Raw genomic sequence first — 23,334 nt, 5'->3', positions numbered from 1 at the left:
TGGGGAGGCCCAATCTCCCCTAACAGCCAGGTGTGGCCCAGCTCCACACCCTATCTGACCCCTCCCCTGCTTCTCACCCCCTGACAGCCCTCCCTCCCCCCACTCCTTCCCCATCCAGCCCCCTGTTCCCTGATGCCCCCCCCCAGGACCCCTGCCTCATGCACCCCCTGCTCCCGGTCCCCTGACAGCCCCCAGAATCCCCAACCCTGACTGCCCTCCACCCCCCATCCAACCCTCTGCTCCTTCCTGACTGCTTCCCCAGAACCCCTGCCCCCATTCAACCTCTGTTCCTCACCCTCTGACCACCCTGACCCCTATCCAGATCCCCACCCCCTGACCACCACCCCAAACTCACCTGTCTCTTACCATGCTACCTGGATTAATAGTGGCTGGCAGCACTATAGCCACACCACCTGGCTAGAGCTGGGCACCCCACCACACAGCATAGAGCACTAAGTCAGGCCAGGCTCTCCAGCTGCGCTGCCCCAGAAGCTCACAGCCCCGCCACCCAGAGCATTGTGCCAGTGGCAGGGGGAGCCGAGGCTGTGGGGGAGGAGAAACAGCAGGGGAAGGGCCAGGGGCAAGCCTCCTGGGCCAGGAGCTCAGGGGCCAGGCAGCAGGGTCCCATGGACTGGATGTGCCCCACAGGCCACAGTTTGCCCACCTCTGCTATAGATACTACAGAAGGAGGCACTTGAAAGTTGCCTTTAGTCTAGAGTTTTGTAGTCAAAATAAGCCTGTACATTTGAACAAGAACTCTCATGGTTAAATAGCTAACCCCACCACCTTATCATGTGGTTCTCCAGTTATATTTCCCCCACCCCATATTGATCCCAGTATGGGGAATTCTGCTAGTACCTTTTAAGGCAGAAAGTTCTAGAATTATTGTGAGAAAAAAGAGCCCTCATGTATATTAAAACACACAAAAGGTTTAGATTAGTTACCTTTCCCATTTCTTCCTAATTCAAACAATGTTGGCTAGCAAAACTGCCTCTAAAAATGCCTATTCTTTACAGGGTCATTTCCCCATACAAATGCTACACAGTTTGTCCAACTGCAGATTAATGATGCCTGGGTTACAAAGGACAAATTCTAAGCTTTTGTGGTCCTGCATAAGGAAAGTTATTCCTATTCTCCAAAACATGGAGCTACTAGGTTATCAATTACTTTCAGATATATTTGCTTCAAAATTCTGATACAGAAAGGTAAAACATTATGAAGGGATACTTAATAACTTTTAAGCAGCTCAGTGCAGTACCACAATCTTTTTCTTGTCCCTGGTGCCTCTGTAGACTGCCAGCCAACATTGGTAGGTCTTCAGTGGCTTAGCATTTCAGCCAAGTTACAAAGTCCAAATTCCTTCTAGGATAATACATTATTTGCCCTCAGTAGGGTCTTCAGGCCAGGCTCTGGGACCCTTAAATTCAGCCCTTTATGAGCCTCTTCATACTATCCTTATCTCAAAGCCAACACCCTCTTGCTCTTCCCTCTGCAATCCCCACTGCATAAATTCAGACAACCAGCCAGCCATCAACTCTGTTTAATGATTAAACTATTTAAGCCAGCAAGATAGAGCATTCAACACTCACCTACTCCCAACTAGAAACTAAACTACTAAGCCCCAGCAGCTCCTTTTATCTGGGCTAGCAGGGCCCTGATTGGCTGTTGCTAGCCTCTCTAGCCCTTACAGGACCAAGTCTCTGTGGTTTCCAAAACAGGCTGCTCCAGAGAGTCCTCTCTAGACAAATTTGCAATACCCACCTTTGCTGCTCTGGTCTTCTTGGCTGGTTGCTTCTTGGTGAGGCATGTAGGAGGACAGTGAGTGGGGCCCAGAGGGGGGTGCTTCAGTGGTCAAATATACCCCATAACAGACATGTTTGGAGCAACATCTTGTTCTGAATCATTTAACCATTAGATCAAATTATAAGCAGAAGTTTAGTTATTTTGTTAAATGCCACAGAAGTTGCACTGGGTAAAGAGTTTTTTAAATGGTCTTCAGGGGTCAGATAGTGAGACAAAATTTTTCCACTTTGTTTCTGGTTGCCTTCTTTGAAACTGAAAGATGTGTGTTTTCTGGCAGGAGCTTCCTATGGAACATCCATGAAAGTGAAAGGGATATCTGGAGACATCAGGGTAATCTAGCTGTACTGGACTCCTCTTTTCTTTCTAAGTCACATCGCTCCTAAGTAACTAACCCATTCACAGTATATGGTCATAAACAAATAGGTTTTGATGTTAACATGGCATTAAACTGAACAAAACAACCTTGTTACTCCTGAGTGTTTTTTGACTGCTGACTCAACAAGACAACAGTGTGCTGGTTTGTATTTTACCGGTCCTCTTTGAAACCAGCAAGACTACAAGCTTCAATTACCAGCAAAACAAATAAAAAGCTTTGATACCAGGGGAAGCAAAGAAATGCACAGGAAGACTTTAAAGGCTAAATTTCAAAGTAAGTCAACTAAACAAACATCAAAATTTGTATGCACAGCCATTGCTTGAGCAAAACCCGCATCTGTGTATGCAAATAGACACTGATAGACTCATAGACTCATAGACTCTAGGACTGGAAGGGACCTCGAGAGGTCATCGAGTCCAGTCCCCTGCCCTCATGGCAGGACCAAATACTGTCTAGACCATCCCTAATAGACATTTATCTAACCTACTCTTAAATATCTCCAGAGATGGAGATTCCACAACTTCCCTAGGCAATCTATTCCAGTGTTTAACTACCCTGACAGTTAGGAACTTTTTCCTAATGTCCAACCTAAATCTCCCTTGCTGCAGTTTAAGCCCATTGCTTCTTGTTCTATCATTGGAGGCTAAGGTGAACAAGTTTTCTCCCTCCTCCTGATGACACCCTTTTAGATACCTGAAAACTGTTATCGTGTTCCCTCTCAGTCTTCTCTTTTCCAAATTAAACAAACCCAATTGTTTCAGCCTTCCTTCATAGGTCATGTTCTCAAGACCTTTAATCATTCTCGTTGCTCTTCTCTGGACCCTCTCCAATTTCTCCACATCTTTCTTGAAATGCGGTGCCCAGAACTGGACACAATACTCCAGTTGAGGCCTAACCAGCACAAAGTAAAGCGGAAGAATGACTTCTCGTATCTTGTTTACAACACACCTGTTAATGCATCCCAGAATCACGTTTGCTTTTTTTTGCAACAGCATCACACTGTTGACTCATATTAAGCTTGTGGTCTACTATGACCCCTAGATCTCTTTCTGCCATACTCCTTCCTAGACAGTCTCTTCCCATTCTGTATGTATCTTGTATCCATACATGCTTTTTCTGTGCATATAGGTTCTTGTCTGAATCTCACAATTCATGGTACTAGATATCAGTAAAATTTGACCCTAGAGCTACAGATTGAGATATTCTTTTCCACAAATTAATCACTCAAATAAGATATTCTGAGTCTTTTTGCAAGTACATGCTATATTATTTAAATTAGGAGTTTAGGATTTTGGTGATTATTGAAGATTAAGATGTTTGAATGAAAATTTGCTTTCAACATCCATTTTGAGAGGCTACAGTAGGCTACAGAGGCTGCCTGCAGTAGTTAGAAAGACTGGCAATTTCTCTATTTCTAGGGCTATTGTTAGATATTCCACGTGGGATGTTTCCCCCCCACACCCACCCACCAAGCATGGCAGGAGTTTGGTCTAGTGGATCTAAGTGGGGACTGGGAGTCGGTATTCCTAGATTCTACTAGCACTTGTGACATTCACTTAGTATGCCTCCAATTCTTGACTATGCTAATGGCCACTTTAATTCAGCAGGATTCCAAGCAGAACAAGCATATGTATGGAAGGCAGAAGCAGGCCTTTTGTGACCTTGGACAAAATCACGTAACCACTCTCTCATTTCAGACCTCTGTAAGTGAGTACTGCCCAGTGTCACTATGAGAGTTAGTATGTGTAATTGTTTAGCTTTCTGATGTTATATAAGATGTTTTGTGCAATACTCAGTTGTTATTCAGTTGTGCTCCAATCTACTGTGATGATACGTCCTGAACTACAGAGATATGTTGCCAGCATATAATTAAAAGAACTGTGTGTGGCCAGGGCTGGTGCAACCATTTAGGCAAACTAGGCGGCCGCCTAGGGCGCCTAGTGGTTGGGGGCGCCTAAAAGTCCCCTCAGGCGAGGAGGTGAAGTGGAGGTGAGCTGGGTGGGGGGATGCATGGGGAGGGCTGCACACAGTAATGAGTGGAGGGAGGCGCACAGGGGAACAGCTCCTGCCCCAGCTCACCTCCACTCTGCCTCCTCCACTGAGCACACAGCCCAGCTCTAAGTCTCCTCCAATCAGCGCCGCAAGCTTGGGTGGGGAGGAGAATTAGAGCAGCGCCAGCGTGCTCAGTGGAGGAGGCGGAGCGGAGGTGAGCTGGGATGGGCTACCCAGGTAGGGTTAGCTGCTGTGGTGGGGAGGGCGTCTCCCCAGGCAGGGTTAGCTGCCATGGCTGCGGAGGAGAGGGGGGAAGTCTTCTCAGGCAGGGTTAGCTGCTGGGGGGGGGGAGTCCTCCCAGGCAGGGTTAGCTGCCGTGGTGGGGGGAGTCTCCCTGGGTGGGGTTAGTTGCTGGAGGGGGGTGGGGGGCAGAGGGGTTAGCTGTTGCGCTGGGGGGGTCACTGCTGTGTGGGGGACTCCCCAGGTTGGATGCTGAGTTATCTGCCATGAGGGGGGGCAAGTTTAGCTGGGTGGAGGGTGCAAGGTGGAAGTTTTGCCTAGGGCGCGAAACTTCCTTGCACCGGCCCTGTGTGTGGCCTGTGAGGGTAGGGGAAATGGTATCAAAGGTGGACAAGAAAGGTCTTGTGGATTTAGATGAGGTTAGAAATGCTGGAGGGATAGGTAGCCCTATCAAGTGACCTTTTTATGCAAAAACTACTCCTAAATAACAAGGACAAAACAATCAGATTTAGCTGCTTTAGGGACAGAAAGTTGACAGGCTACACTATATTGAGTGTTGCATGGTCTTCTAACTCTGCTTAGGTGCATTCACTTGTCACTTAGAACTGTAGGGTAATTTGTGCCACTTTACACCACAGCGAATGTACTTCTCAATTATAAAAACAGAAGAGTTTGGGTTCTGTGAACTGGTGAATTGGAATGTTCCCAGAGTGCTGTATGGAGCGGTGCTGTAGCATTTACATGTGTCTGGTTGGATTATTAAACCATTTCCCAGCATTCTCCTAAGCTTATTTATTGTGAAACAGTGTGATTTGTGATCAGATTCACATCACTTGCCTAGGAAGAAAGAAGTTAAATATAGACCTAAAAGAATGTTCAAAGATGTTCTTGATGAGCTGTTGATCACAGGGTCAAAGGCGGCAACATTTTTAACAGGGCTGGACCAATGGACTAAGATACTCACAGACCATTAGAAAGAAGCTAAGTATTATTGATTTATCCAGATTCAAATCTCTGCTTCTCATATCAGAAACCATTAAGTCTTATAAAGCAACTTCACCTGAAGAGCATGATTGGCTGTTCTGCATTTTGAAAGGCCAGATGAATCTTCTCTTGGTTCAGCTGAACGACTTTAGCACTAGCTGGCAGCTTGCACAAGCTAGCTCGCTCAGAGCACTCTGTCTGTTAATTTTTGAATTTTTTATGCTGAATGAATAAGTCAAGATATGAAACTGTGTTATAAAAGGGCCATACTCTAAGCTGACTGTTCACTAGATGTCTTTGGTTTATTTGATGAAAGGAAAGGAAAAACACAGACTTGCCCCTCATTGTGCTTTATTTAATGTTTTTTAATAGGGATACCAGGGACGTTTTTTAAACATGTTGTTAACAGACATTTCTCATTTGTTCATTCTGACATATTTCATAGGATTTCATGCAATGGGACTCATGCCTTGGGATGCACATTTCCGATTTCTAAAGCTATTCAAAAATCCTGTCTATAAAGCACAAAATTCTTCTAATTTATTTTTTCCTCAGCCTTGCAGCCTGATTTGTCTGGGGCCAAACCCTACATATTTTACTCAGCTACTATGTCAACCAAAACCCCTGGGGTGAAAATCTGTCCCTAACTGAAGCACGTGGAGTTTTGTCATTCACTTACTTCACCTTTGAAGTATGGACTTTAAGGTTGAGCTCCTGGTGAAACTTTATTGCTTTTTTCTGAAGTGGGGGCAGTGGGAAGCTGCCCCCCCCAAAAAAACCGATTTTTCACCAGCAAACCTAGAGGTATTCTGTTGCAACTCATATTGCAACATTGAGGACATCCACTAAAGTCAAAGTCAAAACTATCAACCCCAGTGGGTAGAAGATCAGGCTCCAAGCATAGACTGCTCACTTGGCAAGGTCATGCCACCTCCTTGAAAAGCAAGCAGCATATTGCTGTGCTGCCTGGTGTGAAGTGGAAAGGCATTAGAAAGTATTTTAGAGCAGGATGAAATGACTTGTATTAGCTTTGAGGAAATTGCAGTGGCAAACTAGTTTGAGATGAACTGCCCCTCAAACTCTGAAATACGTTGGGTATTCAAAGGAGTTATTTTCTCTGAGTTTTCAAGTATTGACAAGATTTCCCCTCCCCATCCCTATTTTAAATGAGCATAAAAAAGCTACAGAAGACATTAGGAATAATGATGTTCTTTGGCCTTTGCTTCCATTTGATGCATACTGTAAGTGGCAGGTTAGGAAGGTGCACATAGTGTCTTAGGTGGTGGTGCAGAACCTTGTGAGGGAGAATGGTTTTTGGAGCACTGTGTATTTTTAGCATACCGTCTGTTTTTCAAGTGTAAAGCGTACATCGCCAAGCCTATGAAAAGTTAATGATTCTCCAATAAATCTGATTTTATTTGACAGTACATGCTACTTTTTGGAAATGCACACAAGGTAGGGAGAATACAATTTAAACATATTGTATGGCTGAGGATGGAGTCTTTTTTTTTTAATTAAGTAAGTAGGGTGAAATCAGAATCCTTTAGGTTTGAGAAATGTGTGAACAGCCCAGTGTCCTATTATAGGACACAAATTATCTGAGAAGTGACACACAGGTAGAGAAAGACTTGAGATATCAAATGTAAGTACAGCAACACTCCTATACTTGCCATCCAAACAACTACTGCTAGAAGGTGTAAAACATGATTTGAGAAAGGGTATTATGAAAATGCCCATAGAAACAAGCTACTATATTGAAACCCTCCAGGTAAAGAGTTAACCAATTTAATAAGCAGAGATGGAACAAAACACTCTATTCAAGATATTGGATTTCTTTTAAGAATATTTCTTCTTAGATAACATATGGCAAGTGCATCTGTTAGGGGTTATATCCTGCCATCAGTCCATACACTGAATTCCTAGGTGGAAAAAAAATAAGCATTTTGTGAGGGGTGGGAGGAGGAACAAGCAAACAGCCTCACCCTCCAGTGGTCAGAGATGACTCATATACGCAGAACTTAACATTTTTGTACTTAACTTGGAACAGGCGCAATAAGTGAGGGCTAGCTAGCATTTGTACTGGGTTCTCTTTTCTCTTCATTTTTCATGGGTATTTTAACGTTTCAGGGAATTAAGAAACAACAGTGAAAGAGAGGTGCTTAGATACTACAAGGTTGAACACAGTATTCTTTTAAAATAAACAGCTCTACATCTGTCAGTTAGTGTTTTTTTTGCTTAAACTAGTAAATCTGTTATAAAAAATTAAGATTTCCAGTGTGACCATCACATTTGCGTAAATGCTTATGGAAGCCTTTGCTGCTGCTTTGTTTGCCAGTTCATTGCAGATCACGGTGTGATTTTTTTGTAAGTTCTCTGAGTGAAGAATGCTGAATGACTTCACTGGGAGCTGATAATGAGGGGGACTAGCAGAATTGGGTCCAGATACTATTGTTACCCGAAGTGTAAGTTTTTCATAGCCATCATTATAACCTAGTAATGGAAGGCTGGTCCCTTTGAAAACCAGTTCCCTTACGAGTTTTGAGTTGGGTAAGCTTGCAATATCACCTGCTTTACTAGTTATTTGATACTTAGCACACAAGCCAGAGTAATGTTCAGATTTTGGGCTCATTTTTCACTGATCCATTACTAAAATCTGTACAAGAGTGTCCAGGGAGGTACAGGTTCTGCCCCAGCAGTACCCCCACTCTGTGGGTCTCCCCTCCCAGGGGACCATCCAACCCTCTAAACCCACCTTGCCTCACTGGCTACTGCCAGTCATCATTTAGCCCTTGTTCACTGGGGCAGACTGCAGTCTGTAATGGCCACTCATCATTAGCAAGGGGTTCGAACCAGCTGCCTCTGTCTAAGTCCAGGCTGCAGCCACGGCAGCCTCTGCAACCCCAGTACCTGTTTTGGCCTTTTAGCAAGGCCTGCAGCCTGTGGATTTACCAGGCTGGAACTCCCCAGCTTCTTTTGCCTTTCCCTGGCCTTGCTTCATTCCCTGTACCCTGAGCTCCCAGGCAGCCAGGTCCTTCTCCCTCCTGGCTCACAGCTCTTCTATAGGGCCAGCTGCGGCCTGATTGGGGCGTGTCCCCAGCTGTGCCTGCTTCCCCAAACAGCCTAGCCTGGCTGTTTTTAACCCTGTCTCCAGGAGGGTGCAGCCACCCCACTACAGTCATGCAATTCCAAAGTTTCAGTTTGACATTTTTGATCAAGACAAAATACTGACAGTCCCAAAAATCAAAACCTTCCATTTCAGTTGATTGAACTGACCTGAAACTCTTGTTTCGAGCAGGTTAATCTGCATTCTCTCTAGTGACACATTCCAGAATGACCTTTGCCATAAGGCATCCAGCTGCCCCTATTCTCCCCTGCTGGACTACAGCTTGGCCAAAGGAAAAAGCCACATAGAGTTATGGGAGATGTAATCCTCCAGGGCAGTCCAGGAGAGAATAGGGACCTGAATTACCCATAAGGCAACACACCACAAGGGAAAGGCAGTTTAACGTTTTGTTGAACTGATTTGAAAACGAAAACATTGCAGATCAGTTCAAAAGACAACCACCCCCTTTGGGTCAAATCAACCAAAAATGAAATATTTTAAGTCTGTTTCCTGATGAAGAAACTATATTTTCCATCAAAAATTCATAAACCGCTCTAAGTGGCACACAACCAGCCCAGCATCAAGGGAGTGCAAAGGACACTTTGCACAATCCCTCCTAAGCTGTATGCATGGCCTAGCGTCTGCTCCTTCCCTCGGGCTGAAACTCAGCTGCAACAAGACTTCCAATAGTTAAAGTCCAACAGAAACATACATAATTTGGCTTCATTCAGCCAAGATCAAGTAAAAGGGCAAAAGAATATAACTTCCTTTAGCTAAGCCCTAGACTAAAAGCAATAGGAGTTTCTAATAACCAATCACTCCCCAAATTCAAACTCAGTACAGTTTTCCCAGACAATGATGAGATAGTTTCCGCATCTCTTCCCCTGCAACTACACTCAGGACTTTTGATTCAGGAGCCTCCAATTTCCTACCATGTAGAAGGAAGAGAGATTCTCCTTTTGTTCTCTGAGACAGATAAATAGGGCACCTCTTTTTTTTATTTTCTCTAGCTTTAACAGATGTCACAGGACTCTTCCTCCATGACTGGCAGCTCTGGTAAATGGAAAGGGAGCCAAGAAAGAGAGGAAGAGGCAGGAACAGGCCGTAGCCGGGAGACAGAAGGATGAGTAGAAAAGCAGTGGATGAAGGGACGGCATTTAGGAGAGCAGACATGTAGCAGCAATAGGGAGAAGGGCACAGGGCAAGGGCACAGAAGAGGTGAAGATGCAGGTTGGGAAAGAGAAAGTGGGAGGGAAATGGTAGAGAACATAGTGGAGAAAGAAGAGGAATAGGGAGTGGGAAGGATGCAGCAATGAATAGGTATTAAGAGGAAGGAGACCTGGCATGGGCAGGGAGTAAGGAGGTGAGGTGTGTCATGTTGCAGGGCTAGCTGCACCTGTGACTCCTGTCTTGCCTGAGTGCACACTTTCAGGTGCCAGTCCTTGTGTCTTTACTTCTTCTGAGGCAGAATCACATGATTCTCTCATTCTTAGACTGGGAGCTTGGATACAGTATCTTGTGTATTGACTGTGCTTACCCCAGCAGGTCCAACTGCATTTGGCACCTGCAGTTCTTCCTTTCAGCAGTGACCATACAGCCTTTTTAAAATCAAAGTATTGTTTAATCTTAACAGTCGGAACAAAGAATAAGAGAAACAGGATTTTAAAACAACAAAGGGACTACACATATCTGGCTTACCTCAGCTCTTCCATCTTGTGATGGGAGCCTAGGAAGGCCTAGCTTCCTAGGGGGACATGATTACAGACTTCAAGTACGTAAAAGACTGTTATACAGAATAGGATGATAAACTGTTCTCCTTATCCACTGAGGACAGGACAAGAATTAGTGGCCTTAAATTACAGCAAGGGAGATTTAGATTAGGGAAACTTCTGAACTGTAAGTGTAGCTAAGCGCTGGAACAAATGACCTAGGGAGGTTGTGGGCTCTCAGTCACTGGAGGGTTTAAAGAACAGGTTGGATAAACACCTGACAGAGGTGGTCTAGATAATACTTCACTGCAGGGGACTGAATATGTTCTACATTTTTGTGATTTGTCAGACCCATCAGTGAGACTCTCTGTGTGTGAGAACAGCTTCCCTTATTTCTAGGAAAGGCCACAACTGCCTCTCTTCTCTAGAAAGATACTTTTCATTCAGACAAAAGTCCTTTGTCTTCTCAGTTTCCCAGGGTTGGTTCTCCCCCTTGACAAACTGGTCCAGTGAGCTCAGTAGGAGGCTGGAGGTAGAACATCATCCTTATTATTTTGTTGGTGAGTAGATGGATGCCTATCTGAAGCCATTGTACTTTACCCTGACTATGTGCAGTCAGCCTCTTCTTGAATTAAATCCATAAAACTCCTTACAACAATCAGACAAATATATAATACTCATAAAACATACAGTAGTCCCATTTCTGTCCCATGCTGCCTGGAACCAGGTGGGGATGAGGGAGAGGGGCAGGAACAGAGTTGGAGAACAACAGCTGGCTATTGGTAGGGAGAAGGATGGCTAGGGGCTGGAATAGGGCTGGAAGGAAAGTGGCAGCTGAGTATTTGCAGTGCATCTTACTTTCTAGATCTCTACTGCTGAAGTAGAACATGTAGTGTGGAGAACGATTAAAATGGTCTATAATCTGGTTCCATTTATAACTCTTTCCCTTCCAGGTAATTTTAACATAAACCCAGTACTCGGATGAAGAATCTGTTCCTAGCAACCTGTCCATTGGATGACATGTGGAAGGCATCATAGGAAGCACTAAAACATAAATCTGGTCTTGACAGAGCTGTTAAAAGCAATGCAGGTTTTAACTGTGGATGCTCTTTAAGGGTAATGTTTCTTCATTGGAGGGACCTTGGCATTCAGTAGTAGGAAAACATTGCACATAAATAAGCTCAGAAGGTGTCCTACTTGTCAGAGCTTCCTGAGTAACGGGATTAAAAAGAAAATATGTTCAGGAGTATTCAGATACAGAGGACATGTGCTTACCTATAACTTTTGGTCTCAGACAATTGTCTGCTTTTCTCTAATCTCAGGACCCCATTGTTTTGCCCAGTTTACTCTGTTCGGTCTCTAGTTTAGCCCTTTCCTGGGATAAACTAAAAATACTTCCCTTTGCTGTCTCTTCCCTTCACTTCCAGTACTCACCTGTCCAGCTAGCCATATCAGGCCTGATTAAAAGCTCCAGAATTTAATGGCATCTTTCCAATGAGCATTATATTAAAGCTCCTGAATTTAATGGCATCTTTCCAATGAGCATTATATTAGGCCTTTTATCTCCTATCTCCTGTGCAGAGACCCAGTGCTGCAACATTTATACATATGTTTGACTTGATAAATTTATGAACAGGAGTATATGATGGGGGTACCTGTGGTAGTAGGGGGCTGGACTTATTGACCCAGAGGTCCCTTCCAGCACTATGTTCTTATGTTCTTAATTAATCCTTTTAGTTCTTTCCCCACTCTTAATCATCTATATAAAAAAGACTCAGAACAAATTATGCTGAGATAATATATTCCATCATTTTGCTATTTCCACTCCTGTCAAACAGTTTATATTCCCACATGTGGGTTATGTGAAGTTAGAGGAAAAGGTTAGTGAATTTAACTTCTCATAGGGCATGTCATTAGGCCCCATACCTATCCCTTGATTACTCATTAATTTAACTTTTTTTTTTTAATTATTCTTATTCTTGATTTTCCTTATTTGTAAGTTTCACAGTGAACTCCACAAAATACCATGTTGCCAAAAACACACTGACAAAAGATTTTATCATATAAATCAATCATAAAAAATTGTCCAAAATGATTTTCAATCAAGTAAAACATGCTGCTGCATGTTCCAAGCTTATTTTTCCATGTGAGAAGCAATGGAGTATCCACTATTGTTCACTAGATTGGTTTCACAGTGACCTTACTCCAGTTTCTTAAGTAGGATGCCCGTTTATAACAATTCACATCAGGTAAACCATTTATTTTGTTCTTTAAAATTTTACTCCCTCTCATTTCAGGTTTGTTTTCTGCTGCGCCACAAGGGGTTCGGGTTCTGGTTCAGGTTCCTGGCTGCTTGGCCACTCAGTACGGTAGGAGTCTGGAGCTGCCCACCGGCCCTGTGGGATATTGGATTAGATCTGATGCAGTGTTACAATTCCTGTTTCCCATATGCATGAGTAGAAGTCCATGTAGATGGCTTCTGCTTATACAGATTATGAATTCCCTCCCAGCAGATTGCTGGGTTATGTAGGGTTAGGAGGAACTGCCTACTGCAAACCTTGTAACCCCTTAAGCCCTTCTGTTGAAGAGGGTATACTGTGGGAAACTCAGCAGGGTGGAGCTCAGATTTCTCAGAGCAGGAAGGATTTGGCCCTGACCTATTTAATTTTCAAAGGCAGCTATAACCATAAATCCTGCTTTTTCCAAGCATTTGCGGTAATATTCAGTAACACGTTTAAGCAGTTTTATATAAGAACGGGTGAACCGGTGTGGGCTAATTCATGCTGCAGGTATTGCCAATGCAACTAGGCATGAGTAATGCAGTTATTGCCTGTAGAGCATTTTATTGTGACAACAAAATAGTCCCCTTTGTAAAATATTAATGGTCTTTAAAGGCAAACCCGAGCCACTTCTCTCCACAGTCAAGGAGGGTTCTGTCCTCAGGGAAACCAGTGCAGTTCTACTGCAGGGGGGCAGCATTTCAAGGACCCTAGTATGCCATAGCACTGAGTTCCCCAACATGCAGGGGGTCTTGGAGAATAACAGATAGGCAGAGGGACCATGTTCAAATCCACTGGCCATTTTCTTTTTCTCCTCTCCCTGTCCTGCTGTGCCCCACCCCAGCAGAGGGGAAGCATGATGGCTGTGCATGTTATTCCAACCCTGTAACCTCCAGCTGAGCAGGACACCCTTGCACAGTATGGGTGGTAGGGAATTGTGGTAGGGAATTGTATTCCTAAGTGATATAACTAAGAGGTTCCCAGAAGTTACTGTAATCAGTCCAGTGCATTGTTCTGAACATCTTAAATTCAGGACAATTATTTTTGAGTATTATAGTCATGGCTCAGAATTCTTTTATCAGTCAGTGAAATTCCATATTCCTTTTTTTTGCCCATTTAATGGTCTTGTTTATATATGTAGTCTGTAGATAGCAGAGGTCACAGAAATGATTGTCTTACAGCACTGAGGACATTTGTTAAATACGTAGCTACTGCTGGACCAACAAGAATAATTCAGTATATATCACAGATCCTTATACTCTTATGACTATTCTAACCAGTACATATAATTATTGAAGATCTGTGGTGGAAAGATGAAAATGAATCATAAAAAACTTTGAGAGTTTGTAACGTGAAATAAATTTAACTTGCAAATCTGTGTGTAGGCTTTCTGAAAACACTTAACATGCACTTTGCTACGTTTAGCACTGTACTATTAATCCTGATGTTTCCACTTACTGTTGGCAGGGTGTTATTTTCACATAACCTCACCTTGAAATGCTACTTGTCAAGCAAGCCAAAGTTTATAGATTGCTGGTCTTGCTCTGAGCAGGTTATGAGTTCACAGCCATTTGCAAACAGTAGTTCTTTAATGAGAGGTTCCAATGCTTTTGTTGATGCACAGGAACAAGACAAACTTTTCCAGAGCAGAAGCTAAGCTTTGCTGCCAGAAAAAGGTAACAAATTGTTTCATCTACCACCACGGTAAAGAAAAGCCTAAATAATGAATTGATTTTGCATAGTTGTTTAATACTACACTCTACCTCGATATAACGTGACCTGATATAACACAAATTTGGATATAATGCGGTAAAGCAGTGCTCCAGGGGGTCCGGGCTGCGCACTCCGGTGAATCAAAACAAAATCGATATAATGTGATTTAATCTATTACGCAGTATGATTTTTTGGCTCCTGAGGACAGCATTATATTGAGATAGAGGTGTATTTGCAATATAATACCAAGGACAAATACTAGGTGTCCTTGAATAGAAGGATTTAAGACGAAGTTGTTGGATAATACTGAAGAATGAGAATAGGCAGAATTTTTCGAAGTTAGAGGAAAGGATAAGAATCTTGAGGCACTAGAGAAGGGGAAACCAGTAGAGGTATTGAAAGGGGGAGCTTGGGAAAACAGTCAAAACAAGGGGCACGGAAGGTAATCTCAGAGGCTGTGTTTTGTGGGGGGTGAGTTGGTAGTCAAGAAGACTAATTGCTGTGACCACCTAAACTAAGATGGAGAGAGCTTTGTGCACAAGAGAGCTGCAGCGCTAAGACCATTGCCTGTCATGAAGCTCAGTATCACCTCATTGTTTCCTTGTGCTCCTCTATCTCTCTGTCTATCCAGTACTTGACTTATACTTAGATTGCCATCTCTTTGGGGAAGTGACTTATTGTTCAGGTTTGTACAGCACCTAGCACAATCTCTAGGATTTGGCGTCTTAGGCTATACTGCAATACAACTATAATAATAGTATCGATCAACTTGTAAGGGCATCCATGCATTTAAACTTGCCTCACCCTCTTAGACTAGGACAACTTTAGCCTAACCTGAGACACTGAAAGTATTTTCGTTTTGCTCCCAGACTTCTGCAGCTGAGGTCCTAGCTACCTTCCATTGAAATCAATGGCAAAACTCCCGCCTACAGGTGCTAGATCAAGTCCTTGCTGAGCAGCAAAAATCATCCCAGCAGTGCTATACCTAGATAAAAAACATGAGGAGAAGCGAGGTGTCCATGACATAGAGCATCTGGTTAAGAATAAGTCTTGCCACTATTTTGCCCACAATTGTCAGTAAAGAGATGCTTTTGTTATGGAAAAGAAATAGTGTGGTTGCACCAGGGTAACAGAATGAATTTGGATCCCCTGTGTCTCCTAGAGCCACTTCAAAATGGAACTAATCAGTCTAGCCAACTACAAAGATTTATGACCAGACATATATAAATGGATTCTAAACAGCCTTCTGTGCATTATCTGCAATTACACTTTCCATTTGCAGGGCACTTATTAAGAAGCTTACAGGCACTCAGTGCAGCTAAGGAAGTTTGTTCCAAAGAGACAATTCAGAATCCTGTAGTATTTACTTGGAGAGGATGAAACTGACTGGAGGATATTTTGGAATATTTTAGTATCTAACAAGTTAGTTCTTCCTGTTTTTCTTATGATCCCTTTGCTCAAAAGAAACACACAGCCCAGGGCCTTTTACTGTAATGCAGTGGTACAGATCTAAATGGAAAAGGGAAATGTAATCCCACATGGTAGCAATGGTGAATGTTGACAGCATACAAAGGCACTGAAACAGTTAAGCAATGCAATGATCTATTTGTAGTCCAAGCAGGCTTCTGGAGAGCAGTGGTGCTTGGAAGTAACTTCGGCATCCAAGTCATGTGTTGTCATCTAAAGGCTGGACAGGTAAGTTTATTTTAATGAAAAATGTGATTAGCCTATAATGGGAATGTGATGGAAAAGCAAGGTACCACACATGACATTTCTTCTCTAAAGAGCAGAGGAGATTTATAGATGTGGTTATGTTTTAAGCATTCCAGTCAGACTCTACCCAGAAATAAAGGATCACACAAGCAACTCATTCATCAATGAGCAAATCGCAATGAAGAAATATACTTTGCAGTACCAGGACGTTTCATCAATACTTATTCTTCCCTGCTGCAAGAGCGGGGCCCAAAACCTGTAACCCTTGGTGCTATACAGCAAATGTATTGTACTCATTTGAATTCACTGGTGCTATGAGCAAGTAAACAGTGACTTGAATTCACTGGTAATATGATGCTGAATCAATGAGATAACAGTTAAGCAATCACTAACACTCATTAAAGAAAAATGTGGGCACCAAAATCTTACTTAACCCCACCCCCTAAACTTACAAACTGTTTTTTAAAAAAGCTAGTATGGACTCAATGAAAATAAAAAAAATCGAGCAAAAATGTTCAGTTATTCATAATGAAGGCAGAATTTGAAAAGGATGCCCCTGGTTACAATGATATGGGATACTGAACTTCAAAAGATTTGACCCATATTTGCTCTTTTGGCAGTCTTAAAAGAAAAGCCTCCTGCCAGAGTTGCCAAATTCTCTTATTTAAATTGACGTCTATTATCTCAAGCAATTTTGGATGATCACAGATGCCTCTGGTATCCCACGGGGAAAGGGGTGGTCACTCAGTCAGACAAGATCCAGACTACTTAGGACTTCACAGATCAAAATGAATATTTTAAAATCAGAACTCAATTGTTAGCCAATACACTGAGCATAGGTCTTTTCATTCTACCATTCTTAAAAAGCACAGGCAATTGCATTCTGTACTACCTGCAATTTTCAGCCAATTTGAAAGTGGAGATTGTACAGGAAAAATTATATGACCTAGAAAGTGTTCGCAGCTCAGAGAAATGTGAATTTATATCTTATTTACTTTTTACATGTTTATTACTAACCCTCTAAAAACTTAAAACTGAACCTTTTCAAGTCAATATTTTCTTCTGCATTATGTAAATGGTGCTTTCTGGCTAATATTCATCATTATAGAAACCCTTCATGCTCTAGCTCTAGAAGACTTTAATGAACACTTTCTTCCACTCCTTGAAGAAAAAAGATTGTATTTAAACTGTTAAGTCCACAAAGGCGGAGATGTTGCTGCACCAAAAGTATTTGATGGAAGGCCAAAGGCAGCATTCCATCACACACTGGAGGTAGCTCTCGGGGTTCTGTTGACCCTAAGCAAATCTTAAACTGTCTACCCTATCAGCCCACATTCACACTGGTAGAAATTAATAAAAATTTTGCTACCATCTGTTTTGTCTCTTTGGTAAGCCAGTCCTGCCACCAGTATTTGAAGCCCTGATTAAAAATATAAGAGGAAACTCCATAACGACTCGTGTGATCCTCCCCAACTGAGAACAGCACAAGTTGATGCCATCCAGTAGTCCTCACTCGTTAGTTCACCAGCATTTGAAAGCATTATTATGGTACTTAGGAGACCCAAGAAATCACATTTTATGGATTATATATAATTTGTGGGCCTACAACGACACAGCTTTTAGTACTAGTTGCAGTTTGCTCAGCTGTCCTTGCTGAGGCTAATCATAGATTTTTCTGGAAAAACACATCACACCAGTGTAGCTAGAGCTATTGCTTGGCAGAATAGTAAAGGGAACAAATGTACTTTAATCAAACACAAGTTACTGGGCTCAAAACGGGTAGACTGAAATTTAATGGGCTGTAATATACAGAACGCCAGAGTAGATGACCTAGTGATTTTTTTCTGGGCTTAAATGCTATGAAATCTATGGAGAGTTTAGGGGAAAGATGGAAAAGTGTCAGTATAGTATTTTCCTTACCCAGAATGGGGGTTTTGGATAAAAATGCATGTTTAGAATCCATGGTCTTAAAGAAAAAAAGGAGGTTGTTCCAGTCACTGCTCTATCCTTCACTGCACTTGTTGATTTTAATAAACTTTCCTTTGCTGAGCAGATCCCCAGTTCTGGAGCAAAAAGGGTGGGGAATGTCTGTCCTTTCCTTTGCACTGGCAGGGACACAGAGCCAGGATACCATGATGTTCTTTGGTTGCTGTGGCTTGGAAAGCATTTATAGTTTAACTTGGTCATTCATTTCTACTTTTAATGGATCAATTTTAGAAGTTTAACTGATGAATAATATACCTGGGGAAAAATATAAGTCAGATGCTGCTCATATGCCAGGTGCATAACTTTGAAACACTGGTGTTCCGCAGCAGTTTCTCTGTATTGGAACAGAAGTAACAGAAGGTAGAATCAATGAGCCAAACAACCTTAGACTCCTAGCATAAAGGATGGAATGAAAGGAAAGTTCTGCCTCCAAATCTGAGACCTGGATTTCTCCCTCTGTTCTATTTGTAATATTAGCAATCGTGAAAGAATGGTTTGTGTTCATTGAAACTGCTCAGCTGATTTAAATACATATAAAGTTTCTAGTAAGATTTCATAAATTAATTTCAAATGAAACCACTGATTCCACTATATCAAAACAAAATTTAATATCAAAATATTTTTCCCCACTATGTACAACAATATATTTACAATATTTGCTTAATTAAGGTAAACTGAGAAGATTTTATACAGGTTAAAGTACATTTACTTATACTTTTATCAGATTTTTCTTGCAAAGTACGTGTCAACCTATAACTTGAGCTAGCACTTAGAAGATAAATTATACAAGTCTCACAACTGTTCATAATATTTGAAACACTGAACTTGACAGACTATAGATACCTTTGCATGTCTATAATACTTCTCTTTCATCAATGGTAGAAGTGTGCTCTCTATAGTGAATATAGTAAATTCCCCAGATTCCACTTTGGATTCCTAATCCCCATTTTGTACTCCTAGCTTCCTTCTTGAATAAGCAGGAGTCACTTCACCACTGAGAAGCTGTAGGTCACATACCATTGGATGCTTAGGTCACATGACCAGTGCTGCAAGCAGAATGAGGTATGGTCACAAAGTATTTCTGGACTGAGCATGCCCAGTAGAATGTATGTTACTAAATGTTGCATCTGAAGAAGTGGGTTTTTTACCCATAAAAGCTTATGCCCAAATAAATGTTAGTCTTCAAGGTGCCACCAGACTCCTCATTGTTTTTGTGGTTACTAAATGAAGTATGGCCACAAAGTAATGGAGAACTGGAGCATGGGAAGTAAGGTCAGGTGAGGTAATCATGGCTCTGAGGTAAAACAACACAAATGAGTATGTGCAGAATGAGACAATTCTTAGCAACGAGCACCTGCAGTATAAGGGTAGGGAGAGGTCACACAGCTCCAGCCTGGGATGGTTTGGAGCAGCTTTGTCCAGTAGCTAAGAATAAGGTAATGTTTAGTAGCGAGTATGCTCAATAAACAGGAATGAGACAATGTTAGATTGTGAGCATTCTCAATAGAGGTCTGTCAGTATAAAAAGCAGACAACCAGTAGACAAAGATTGGAAGTCAGGAGCTAGTGAGAAGAACTAGTGGAAAGAAGTGAAAAAGCTGAAAAATCAAGCAGAGCTGACTGACCAGAGCAGCAACAACAGCAGACAAACAGCTGGAATCAATGGATAATGTAAGCCTGCTAGTTTTTAATTATGGTATAGTGCAGGACAGTTTTCGTATGTGCATGTTTGAGATGGGCGTCTGTGTTAACTGTAATTTTCCTATGTAAAACCTAGAGTACAATTTAAGAACTGTTGTTAGCAATCTGTTACAGACTGACAATCGGTAGCAGAGCACACTGCTTAGAATCATTTACAGTGTTTCCTGTTGCAGTTTGAGTGCCCTTTAACTTGCAACAAGGGATTTGTGTCTAATTCACGGTTTTAGATTACACTGTAGTAGAGATTATTAGTTATATTAAATAAAAAGATACTTTGATTTGGAAAGAATACTGCCTGTGTCAAGCACTTTATCAGAAGGTTTTACCCATGTCCTCCAAGCAGTTTCCTTAATTATCCTGGAGACCCATACCTCAAAAAGGACAGATTAAGGGGGCAATGGGCACCCCAAAGCCTATTTTTGGGGTAACATATCCATGATGCTATGGGTTTTTTTACCTCACATTGTTATCCTTTGGTTTTTGAAGTGCTGAGAACATATGCAAGTTGCAAGTATGTTTTTTTATTCTTGAGCAATCAGCCATTATATCTTCCTACTTAAATTGCCCCTAAAAACTCTCCACCATCACATCACCTACAAGAATTAAAAGAAAAAAACAGAAATAAAGATGTGCACCTGCCTAAACTGAATACCGCTTGATACCACCATAAATTTTTCATGTTTCTGCTCCTTGTGTTATTATCCTCAGTTGTACGGTCATGTCAATAATAAAAACAAAAAGACATATGGGGCAGGGAGCTGTCTTTCTTACTCTGTTAACTGCCCAGCATGCTTCTGAACACCACAAAACTAGTTAGATAAGCCAGCATCCCAAATGTCAGGTGTTGGTCTAGTTTGTGCATTATTTACTTCAAATTCTTCTGATCTTGATGTGGTCATGTATCAACCCTGCTCCCTGTATATTTTTAATTTTCCTAAATGTTGCTCACTGTGAAGTTTATTCTCAAGATCAGCAAATCTTGTTCTTGAGGGAATCAATAGGTCACTATACATACATACAATTTACCTGAGTATATTCTCCCAGATAGCATTGAATCTTATATAAATTGCATATTATAGGACTTCTGTGTTTTACTTCCTTAATTACTCTGTTAAAAAAATGGGCATTACGGTTAAACTCCTCCCCATACTTCCATATGTAATCACAACTAACTGTAGCCAGATATTTATTTGCCAAATTCCCGAGGAGGAAACCACACGTGGATTTTGAACCTATGGACTGCAAAACAATCTTCTAATACATTTAGAAAATTAGAAATCACACAAAATATGCAGAGGAAGGGAAAAATAGACAGAGCGTACAATCTAATATGAAAGATACCTATCCTTCCTTTTGTAGTATGCTGTATTTTAAAACTGTCCTCCAATATAAAAATTACCAAACACAACTATATTTAGTGACAATTAAGGATGTAACAGGACACACTCCAGCCAACCAAAACATGAGCAAGGAAATAAAAACATAACAAGATAGTCCTTTCCACCTTTATATTGCCTCCAAAGCTATTGATAATGCATTTCAATGTTCCACGAGGCTTTCACTTCCAACTCTAGCAGATACCCAAAAGCAAGATGTACAGCCCTTCTAATATAAACTCTTAACAGTGACCACCTATGCTTTTACATAAACAGATCAGCACATCTCTGATCATTACATTTTCCACACATTTATAAAGTTATTCTGCCTTAACACTGCTAGGGTCACTATTAAGATTCTGTACTAAGGTGGAAGTCTAATAAAGCTGGGGTATGCATTACTTTTTGGTATCTGGAGATGGAAGAAAAAGTTTTATGGACTGCTAAAGTGCATTATCAACAGTGTGTGTGTCTTTCTCAAATACAGCCTATATATGTATTTTGGAGTCAGCGTATGAGGAGTAACAATGTAGCCAAAGGGCATGGACCAGAGTATTTTAGAATTCTTGCAAAGGGGAACAAAGAAAAGAGACAATTCAGCAGGGAGGGGAAAAATCACCAAGAGGGAAGAATTTTAAACTCTTAAATTTTTCTGTATCAATTCATTTCCATCAAACCACCATGGAAAATTAAAACAGTGCTCAAAACTTAAATTTTATGTTCTGGTTTTTGCTATTTCAGTAAGATTTTTACAAAATAAAGGTTTAATTGCCACCTGTTTTAAATTGAACTCTGTAGTCCAACCTTCACTATTATTGCTGCACCATAATCTCTCCAAGACTAACATGAAAGAACACTTCTATTTAAAGCTCTTTACAATCTTCAATCATCTCTTTACATTTTACATAGAAGACAGCAATTTTAACAGATATCAACTCCTTAATTTTGAAGAGTTTACAAATCAAGCAAAAGGAATTAGAACTCTTTTCTTGTTGAAATCCTGCTCATTCAGACTAGATCAGCAGTCCCCAACGTGGTGCCCCCGGGTGCCATGGCGCCTGCGGGGGGCATCTAAATGCGCCCACATCCTGGCCAGTGGTCGAGCATCCGCCAAAATGCCATCGAAATTCATCGGCATTTCGGCGGTGACACCTCTCGCTGCTGACAAGTGGTGTCATCGAGAGGCATTGCCGCTGAAATACTGCTGAAATTCACTGGCATTTCGGCAGATGCTCGACCCCCGCCATGGTCCTTCGTCTAGGGCCAGCCAGATGAATAAGTTGGGGTCCGCTGGACTAGATTATGGTTTTAGGCACAGTCTTGAGCAAGTGGTGAGAGCATAAAATGCACCATCAAGTAGACCAAAGAGGCACCCTCAGGGACATCCCTCCAAAGTACAGTTGTCTCTTTACTCTGGGATGAGAGACAGTAATTTCTTGCGGCTCTATACCAGTGTCAGATGATAATGCCCCAACAACTCAGCTGTGCTAGCCAGAGTGTTCCCTTACCTCCCCACCCACTTGTTCCAGTATGAGTAGTAGTGGATGCAGTGTCCACTTACTCCTATGTGCTCCACATAGTCCAAATCACAACATGACCATATCATCTAGGCCACTCCTCTTCACTATTTTTGAAGAGGGCACCACTTTGGGAAAAAAGTCTTCAATGTGAGGGCCACATCAACCCGACAATGACGGTTGAACACATACCCGACACAGCCGGTTGAACACTCTGAGTTCTTTGTTGGTTGATATGGTAATATTACTGTTATTGGTAATACTGCTTGGGGTGCAGGAGGGGGCATTGGGGGCTGGCTCTGGGAGGGGGCTCAGGGCTGGGGCTTGAGGTGCAGGAGGGGATGAGGGCTGCAAGCTCTGGGAGGGAGTTGGGTGCAAGACAGGACTCCAGTGTTCAAGTGCAGGAGGGGGTATGAGGTGCTGTCTACAGGAGGGAGTATGGGGGGCTGGCTCTGGGAGGGGGCATTACCATTACCAAATTGTCACTCTGAGTCTGTGACAGCTATGAGAGGTTGCAAATTCTGTTCTCATATTCTTTGGAATAAATCCAGTTATCCTGACCGTTAATGAAATTACTGTGCACATACTTGAGTGTATCTGAGAATGGAATTTGGCCTTAAAGTTTAGTTAGTATAAAAAGCTCATACCTTAGCATCAATCTCTGCACATCAATAGAAGCTCTACTGCGGCTCAAGGTAGCATATAGCCCTAATATTACAGGCTAGGCCCATGGGTCATAAAAATATACTTTGGCCCTCTTCACAGAATAGACCTGGCACCATTAATTCAACATGGACAAAGTTTTCTTCAGTTAAGTACAGTCAGGACAATTCTGAATGATCC

This window comes from Gopherus evgoodei, chromosome 5 (genome assembly GCF_007399415.2).
Source record: "Gopherus evgoodei ecotype Sinaloan lineage chromosome 5, rGopEvg1_v1.p, whole genome shotgun sequence".
NCBI lineage: Eukaryota > Metazoa > Chordata > Testudines > Testudinidae > Gopherus > Gopherus evgoodei.
This window is presented reverse-complemented; position numbering follows the sequence as displayed.